Source organism: Oncorhynchus nerka, linkage group LG9a, assembly GCF_034236695.1.
Source record: "Oncorhynchus nerka isolate Pitt River linkage group LG9a, Oner_Uvic_2.0, whole genome shotgun sequence".
In the NCBI taxonomy this organism is placed as follows: Eukaryota; Metazoa; Chordata; class Actinopteri; order Salmoniformes; family Salmonidae; genus Oncorhynchus; species Oncorhynchus nerka.
The window spans coordinates 30,615,554-30,625,010 of NC_088404.1; positions in this window are offsets into that span (position 1 = coordinate 30,615,554).

The window sequence follows — 9,457 nt, forward strand, 5'->3', positions numbered from 1 at the left end:
CTTTCATGAATAACATTTTTTTTTAATATATTAGATTTTATAAAGTGGTGTTGATGTAGGATTAGAGGGCACTACTCCCTGGTATATAAAGCCAGGGTGAAGTTGCCTCTAGACACTGGTCTATAAAGCCAGGGTGAAGTTGCCTCTAGACACTGGTCTATAAAGCCAGGGTGAAGTTGCCTCTAGACACTGGTCTATAAAGCCAGGGTGAAATTGCCTCTAGACACTGGTCTTTGATCAGTTGGTCATTTGGTAATTTGTCAGCAAAAGGCAGTAGGATGACGTGTACCATTGCACAGACCACAGACCCTCTATCCAGATCATATGTGAGTATACTGAGACCTATTTAGTGATCAAGAAATTGTGATCTTCTGCTGGTGGGCCTTTTCTATATCCAGGGCAAGTTAAGGGTTGCGGTCGAAGTATGGTTTAAGACCGAATGTTAAATCGTTTGGACTGTTGTTCTCTCTCCTCTCTCCCTCCCTCTCCCCACCCCCCTCACGGAAAACTATGAAAATGTCATATTATTTTAACAAACTCTACCATTTTATTCATTGTATATGACATGTCATTGTGTAAAATAAATACATGAAGTTTTCTGAGTCATGTAAAGTGAATCAATCATCTGTGTTTACACCATACTACATCCGCTGTTGCACAGTGTTGATTTTTATAACAAATACTCACAACAGTTGTGTACAGTATGTCAGACTGTCTAATAAATGCATATATAGAATTATCTCTCTATGGCCTCTCTAACAAGATGAGATCATCCAACTGAAGTTGTTATAGAGAGCAACCACCTAGTAGTCTTCCCAGTGTTCACTCTAGCTCTTCTTGCCACAGTCTACGATGTGTGTGTTTGCTGGGACACAGTCCCTTCATGAAAGGAGATGAGACTCACCTGTTGCAAGATGGCTGACCCCGGGGCAGGATCAGTGGTCAGCTCCACTCTCACTATCTGCATCCTCCCTATCTAGAGAGAGAGAGAGAGAGAGAGAGAGAGAGAGAGGAATCAGCCAGCACCACACCCCCTGCTTGTGCTAAGCGCACACAGAACCAGGAAGTAACTCCCACTGCAGCACAAGCATTTCCAGAGAAATTAAAACAAGCAGGCAGATAACACCCTAGTGTGACATCTGCAATGGAAGAAAACTCAAAGCCATTAAATCTTGTCTGGTGTGTCTGGCTTCGCCTCAAACTTCACAATGAATTCAACCCAGGAAAAAGACAAGTTGATTGATGTCACTGGACAACTACAGTAGAAGATTTGCTCACTTCATGACAAACTGCTGGAGGTTTACTGCCGTACCGATCAGAAGTGTATCAGTCTGCTGTGTGTGATGGATGAACATAAAGGCCATGATACGGTCTCAGTTGCAGCAGAAAGGACTGAGAAACAGGTAAGGACCAAAACATTTCAATGCAAGCTCTTTCACACTTTCAAAATACATATTATATATAGGCCTATAATGGTTTAATCCTTCAGAGTCTGAATCCATGCTAATAAAGCACGAAGTAAAACGTTAACTAGTCAATACTCAGTGCCAACACACACACTCTTTACAATAACTGTGGAGATTGTTCTGCAGAAGCAGTTGGGAGAGAATCAGCAGAAATCCCTGCAGAGAATCCAGGAGAGAGAGAAGGAGATGCAGGACCTGAAATAGGCTGTGTGTTGGACTGTATATACACTGCTCAAAAAAATGAAGGGAACACTAAAATAACACATCCTAGATCTGAATGAATGAAATATTCTTATTAAATACTTTTTTCTTTACATAGTTGAATGTGCTGACAACAAAATCACACAAAAATTATCAATGGAAATCAAATTTATCAACCCATTGAGGTCTGGATTTGGAGTCACACTCAAAATTAAAGTGGAAAAACACACTACAGGCTGATCCAACTTTGATGTAATGTCCTTAAAACAAGTCAAAATGAGGCTCAGTAGTCTGTGTGGCCTCCACGTGCCTGTATGACCTCCCTACAACTCCTGGGCATGCTCCTGATGAGGTGGCGGATGGTCTCCTGAGGGATCTCCTCCCAGACCTGGACTAAAGCATCCGCCAACTCCTGGACAGTCTGTGGTGGATGGATCGAGACATGATGTCCCAGATATGCTCAATTGGATTCAGGTCTGGGGAACGGGCGGGCCAGTCCATAGCATCAATGCCTTCCTCTTGCAGGAACTGCTGACACACTCCAGCCACATGAGGTCTAGCATTGTCTTGCATTAGAAGGAACCCAGGGCCAACCGCACCAGCATACGGTCTCACAAGGGGTCTGAGGATCTCATCTCGGTACCTAATGGCAGTCAGGCGAGCACATGGAGGGCTGTGCGGCCCCCCCAAAGAAATGCCACCCCACACCATGACTGACCCACCGCCAAACCGGTCATGCTGGAGGATGTTGCAGGCAGCAGAACGTTCTCCACGGCGTCTCCAGACTCTGTCACGTCTGTCGCATGTGCTCAGTGTGAACCTGCTTTCATCTGTGAAGAGCACAGGGCGCCAGTGGCAAATTTGCCAGTCTTGATGTTCTCTGGCAAATGCCAAACGTCCTGCACGGTATTGGGCTGTAAGCACAACCCCCACCTGTGGACGTCGGGCCCTCATACCACCCTCATGGAGTCTGTTTCTGACCGTTTGAGCAGACACATGCACATTTGTGGCCTGCTGGAGGTCATTTTGCAGGGCTCTGGCAGTGCTCCTCCTGCTCCTCCTTGCACAAAGGCGGAGGTAGCGGTCCTGCTGCTGGGTTGTTGCCCTCCTACGACCTCCTCCACGTCTCCTGATGTACTAGCCTGTCTCCTGGTAGCTTCTCCATGCTCTGGACACTACGCTGACAGACACAGCAAACCTTCTTCCCACAGCTCACATTGATGTGCCATCCTGAGCCACTTGTGTGGGTTGTAGACTCCGACTCATGCTACCACTAGAGTGAAAGCACCGCCAGCATTCAAAAGTGACCAAAACATCAGCCAGGAAGCATAGGAACTGAGAAGCGGTCTGTGGTCACCACCTGCAGAACCACTCCTTTATTGGGGGTGTCTTGCTAATTGCCTATAATTTCCACCTGTTGTCTATTCCATTTGCACAACAGCATGTGAAATTTGTTGTCAATCAGTGTTGCTTCCTGGAAAGTGGACAGTTTGATTTCACAGAAGTGTGATTGACTTGGAGTTATATTGTGTTGTTTAAGTGTTCCCTTTATTATTTTGAGCAGTGTATTTACATTACATATAGTGCCTTCAGAAAGTATTCACACCCCTTGTATTTTTCTACGTTTTGTTGTGTTACAGCCTGAATTTAAAATGGATTCAATTGAGATTTTGTGTCACTGGTCTACACACAATACCCCATAATGTCACAGTGGAATTGTGTTTTTAGGAATGTTTACAAATTAATAAAACATGAAAAGCTGAAATGTCTTGAGTCAATAAGTATTCAACCCCTTTGCCATGGCAAGCCTAAATAAGTTCAGGAGTAAAACTCTGCATTAAATGTCACATAAGTTGCATGTGTGCAATAATAGTGTTTAACCAGATGTTTGACCTTTTCTCTTTACCCCACGTAAGTTCCCTCAGTCGAGCAGTGAATTTCAAACAGATTCAACCACAAAGACTAGTGAGGTTTTCCAATGCCTCGCAGGAGCACCTTATTGGTAGATGGGTAAAAATAAAAATAAAGCAGACATTTAATATCCTTAACGAGCATGGTGAAGTTATTAATTACACTTTGGATGGTGTATCAATACCCCAAGTCACTACAAAGGTACATGCATCCTTCTTAACTTATTTGCAGGAGAGGAAGGAAACTGCCCAGGAATTTCACCATGAGGCCAATGGTGATTTTAAAACAGTTACAGAGTTTAATGGCTGTGATAGGAGAGAACTGAGGATGGATCAACAACATTGTGGTTACTACACAATGAATAATCTAAATGACAGAGTGAAAAGAAGGAAGCCTGTACAGAATAAAAAAATATTCCAAAACACGCATCCTGTTTGCAATCAGACATTTAAGAAAAACTGCAAAAAATGGGTCAAAGAAATTAACTTCATGTCCTGATTACAAAGCGTTATGTTTAGGGCAAATCCAACACAACACATCACTGAGTACTACTCTTCATATTTTCAAGCATGGTGGTGGCTGCATCATGTTATGGGTATGCTTGTCATCTACAGAGTTTTGTTTGGATAAAAATAAACGGAATAGAGCTAAGCACCGGCAAAATCCTAGAGGAAAACCTGGTTCAGTCTGCTTTTCAACAGACACTGAGAGACACGTAGTCCATTTCAGACAATTTTTTGGAACTCAGTGCAGTTCGCTTAATTATTTTGTGCAGTGTGAACACCCCAAAGGAACTCAAACCACTGAAAAGAGCCCCAGAAGCAAATCAAACTGAGATCATCTCTAGAGCTAGTCTAAGTTCGATTTGCTTGAATTCCTTGGTTCGGTTCCCTTTTTTAAGGTAATGTGAACACAAAGCCCCCCAGATTTGCTTGTCATTATTCCCGCACCACACAGTAGACTACAGCAAAAGCGTTTCACTTTCCATAACCCTCAAATTGGTTCCACAAAAGAGAGAAGATTATGATGTGCAGGTTCGCAGAAAAAATGTGCGCTGTTTTTAAAGATATTGATTAGATTATCAAGAATGGACCGAAATTCCAAAATACAGTGCATTCGGAAGGTATTCAGACCCCTTCACTTTTCCCAAATCTTGTTACATTCAAGCCTTATTCTAAAATTGATATTGATATTTTTTTCCCTCATCAATCTACACACAATACCCCATAATGACAAAGCAAAAATAGTTGTTTGGATTTTTTTTGCAAAGAAAATAAAAATAGATACATATTTACATAACTATTCAGACTCTTTGCTATGAGACTCGAAATTGAGCTCAGGTGCATCCTGTTTCCATTGATCATCTTTGAGATGTTTATACAACTTGATTGGAGTCAAGTTTATTGGAAATTATTTGGAAAGGCACACACCTGTCTCTATAAGGTCACACAGTTGATAGTGCATGTCAGAGCAAAAACCAAGCCATGAGGTCCGTAGAGCTCCGAGACAGGATTGTGTCAAGGCACAGATCTGAGGAAGGGTCCAAAGAATTTCTGCAGCATTAAAGGTCCACACGAACCCAGTGGCCTACGTCATTTGTAAAAGAGAAGAAGTTTGGAACCACCAAGATTCTTCCTAGAGTTGGCCCCCCGGCCAAATTGAGCATTCGGGGGAGAAGGGTCTTAAATAGGGAGGTGGTCACTCTGACAGAGCTCCAAAGTTTCTCTGTGGAGATGGGAGAACCTTCCAGAAGGACAACCATCTCTGCAGCACTCCACCAATCAGGTCTTTATGGTAAAGTGGCCAGACGGAAGCCACTCCTCAGTAAAAGTGACGACAGCCCGCTTGGCGTTTGCCAAAAGGCACCTAAAGGATTCTCAGATCATGAGAAACAAGATTCACTGGTCTGATGAAATCAAGATTGAACTCATTGGCCTGAATGCCAAGCATCACGTCTGAAGGAAACCAGGCACCGCTCATCACCTGGCCAATACCATCCCTACGGTGAAGCATGGTGGGGACAGCATCATGCTGTGGGGATGTTTTTCAGCGACTGGGGACTCGTCAGGATTGAGGGAAAGATGAACGGAGCAAAGTACAGAGAGATCCTTGATGAAAACCTGCTCCAGAGTGCTCAGGACCTCAGACTGGCGCGAAGGTTCACCTTCCAACAGGACAATGACCCTAAGCACACTGCTAAGACAACGCAGCAGTGGCTTCGCAACATGTCTCTGAATGTCTTTGAGTGGCCCAGCCAGAGCGCTGACTTGAACCTGATCGAACATCTCTGGAGAGACCTGAAAAAAGCTTTGCAGCGACACTCCCCATCAAATCTGATAGAGCTTGGATCTGGATCTGCAGAGAAGAATGGGAGAAACTCCCCAAATACAGGTGTTCCAAGCTTGTAGCATCATACCCATGAATACGCTAGGCTGTAATCGCTGCCAAGGGTGCTTCAACAAAGTACTGAGTAAAGGGTCTGAATACTTATGTAAATGTGACATTTCATTTTTTAATTTTTTTAATAAATTTGCTAAAAATGTCTAAGCCTGTTTTTGCTTTGTCATTATGGGGTATTGTGTGTAGATTGATGAGGGAATGAAAACAATTTAATCCATTTTGAAATAAGGCTGAAATGTAATAAAATGTGAAAAAGGGAAGGGGTCTGCATACTTTCCGAATGCACTGTATGTGTGGAGTTTAGTTCAGATTATTTGTTTGCAATATGTGATCTATAGGCTAAGAGATCTTCATAAAATGTTCATTTGATTGTGGGGTTTGAATAGTGTGAGAAGGCAACATATTTGGTAAAGGATCACAACATAGAGTACAAAATCAATTTGAGCTCTTATAGGGGAAGTAGCCTACATTGGGTGTACAGTTTTCAATTACAGCATTATTTAGGTGCTTCTACACCTGCATTGCTTGCTGTTTGGGGTTTTAGGCTGGGTTTCTGTACAGTACTTTGAGATATCAGCTGATGTACGAAGGGCTATAGAAATAAATTTGATTTGATTTGATTTGATTTAGTCGGCAATTATTCTTCTGCTATTTATTTTGTTACCAATAGTATTTATAATAGTATCTTCTTCTTAAAATGATTTTGTCTCCCCTTTTTTTTACTAAATGGAATGGCTTGTCCAGCACTTTGTAAAAACCCAGAGTGCATTGAGTGAATATTGGGAAAAGATATTGGTTCCTTTCTAAACATAACAATGTGAATGCAAAGAAGACTCAGACCACTAAATAGGTGACGTGAACTGTCAAAATAATTGAGTCCTCATTCAAAGGCCAGGAAAGGGTGAATACAAAAAGAACTGAGTTCTTTAGCTTTTTTTTTTTACCCCAGAATTCACTTTAAAGAGGACTGAGATCAGTTATTTAAAAGAGGACTATGTGTGGAAACCCAACATAAGGCCAAATATACACTGGAGTTCCTTACCAAGATGACATTGAATGTTTCTGAGTGGCCTAGTTATAGTTTTGACTTAAATCAGCTTGAAAATCTATGGTAAGACTTGAAAATGGCTGTTTGGCAATGATAAACAACCAACCCGACAGAGCTGTAACTGTTGCCAAAGGTGATTCTAACATGTATTTATTCAGAGTTATGAATACTTATTTAAATTAGATATTTCATTTTCAATAGATTTCTACAAATTTCTAAAAACATGTTTTTACTTTGTCATTATGGGGTATTGTATGTAGATGGGTGAGATGTTTTATTTATTTAATCAATTTTAAATTCAGGCTGTAACACAACTAAATGTGGAGTAAGTTAAGGGGTATGAATACTTTCTGAAGGCACTGTATATATTTAAATGTTTACATTTACAGGCTTTCTGGGGTCCTAGTGAGAGCTGGGTGAATGGACGAGTTGAAACTTAAGGACTCCCTCCTGTCTCTGTGTGTGTCCTTACAGTGCTCAGCACAGGCGGAATTGGGAGGACAGTGAGAGGATCTTTACTGAGCTGATCCACTCCATTAAAACAAGGCACTCTGAGGTGAAGGAGCTGAACAGAGCCCAGGAGAAGGCTGAAGTGAGTTGGGCTGAAGGACTCCTGGAGCAACTGGAGCAGGAGGTAGCTGAGCTGAGGAGGAAAGATGTGGCAGCTATCCATTTCCTCCAGGTCAGGTGACAGCTGTCTTCTCAGCTCTCTCACACAGAGGCCCACATCCATTTCCTCCAGGTCAGGTGACAGTATAAAGACTGTCTTCTAAAGCAGCTCTCTCACACAGAGGCCCACATCCATTTCCTCCAGGTCAGGTGACAGTATAAAGACTGTCTTCTAAAGCAGCTCTCTCACACAGAGGCCCACATCCATTTCCTCCAGGTCAGGTGACAGTATAAAGACTGTCTTCTAAAGCAGGCATCTTTCAAACATGATCTTAAACGGAGCTGTGTCTTGGTTCAGATGCAGTAAAGATCTTATGGATTTTAGATATCCGTATTGTATTTCCCTCTCTCCATGTAGAGTTTCCCGTCTTTCAGTGTCTCTCCTGAATCTGCTGCCTTACCCAGCATCATTGTCAATCCACACATCTTCTTTGAAAAGGTTAAAAAGATTGTCTCAGAACTGACAGAGCAACTGGAGGACGCCTGCAAGAAGCAAAATGTAATCATATCAGAGAGGTCGGTAGGATTTTAAAAACTTTTATCAAGTGATGGGTTAGTAAGACTAGGGCTATTTAAGATACTTAGATGCTTATTGGAATGTAAAATCTAGCTGTCAGTAAATCCTAGGAAAGACAAATTGTAAAATGGTTCATTTGTTTTATGTTCTTTAGCCAGGTGAATCTCCTTTGTTCACTTAATTATGGAGGATTGGTCATTCCAAATTGTGATGACTTTTTGTCTCCACAGTTAAATCAGTCAGAATTATTCCAACCCCTGATCCTAAGACCAGAGAGGAGTTTATACAATGTGAGTGATGAGCAGACACGCACACACCTTTTGTGCGGACAGATTCACAAACAGTGCCATGAAAAACTTTTTGCCCCGTTTCTGATTTTCTCTATTTGTGCATATTTTTTACGCTGAATGTTATCAGATCTGCAACCAAAACCAAATATTAGATAAAGGGAACATGAGTAAATAAATTACACAAAAAATGAATCCTTATTTCTTTGATTTAATAAACAAAGTTACGCAACACCAAATGCTCCCAGTGTTTACCCCCAGTGTTGTTTTTTTCCACACATGGCAGGAGCCATGTAATCCAAAAAGTTCCACTTTTGACTCATCGGTCCATAAAGCCGGTCCAGGAGTCTTGGCGATCATCCAGGTGCTTCCAGGTGCTTTTTGGCAAAGTTGAGTGTACTTTTGGGATGAAGTTGGTCCCGTTATGTCGGGCGAAAACCAAACACTGCATTTCACAGTATGAACCTCACACCAACGGCCAAGCATAGTGGTGGTAATGTGATAGTTTGGGATGCTTTGCTGCCTCAGGACCTGGACAACTTGCCATCATTAAAGGAACCATGAATTCTGCTTTGTATCAGATAATTCTATAGGAGAATGTCAGGATAACCATCCATGAGCTGAAGCTGAAGTGCAACTGGGTCATGCAGCAAGACAATGATCCAAAACACACAATCAAGTCTAGAAATGGCAAAAAAAAAGCTACAAATTTGAAGTTTTGGAATGGGCTAGTCAAAGTCCAGACCAAAACCTGTTGAGATGTTGTGGCAGGATCTGAAATGAGCAGTTCTTGCTCGAAAACCCACAAATGTCGCTGAGTTAAAGCAGTTCTGCAAAGAAGACTGGGCCATTCCTTCACAGTGATGTGAGAGATTGATTAACAATTACAGGAAGTGTTTGGTTGCAGTCATTGCAGGTAAAGGTGGCACAACCAGTTATTGAGTGTAAGTTGCCAATT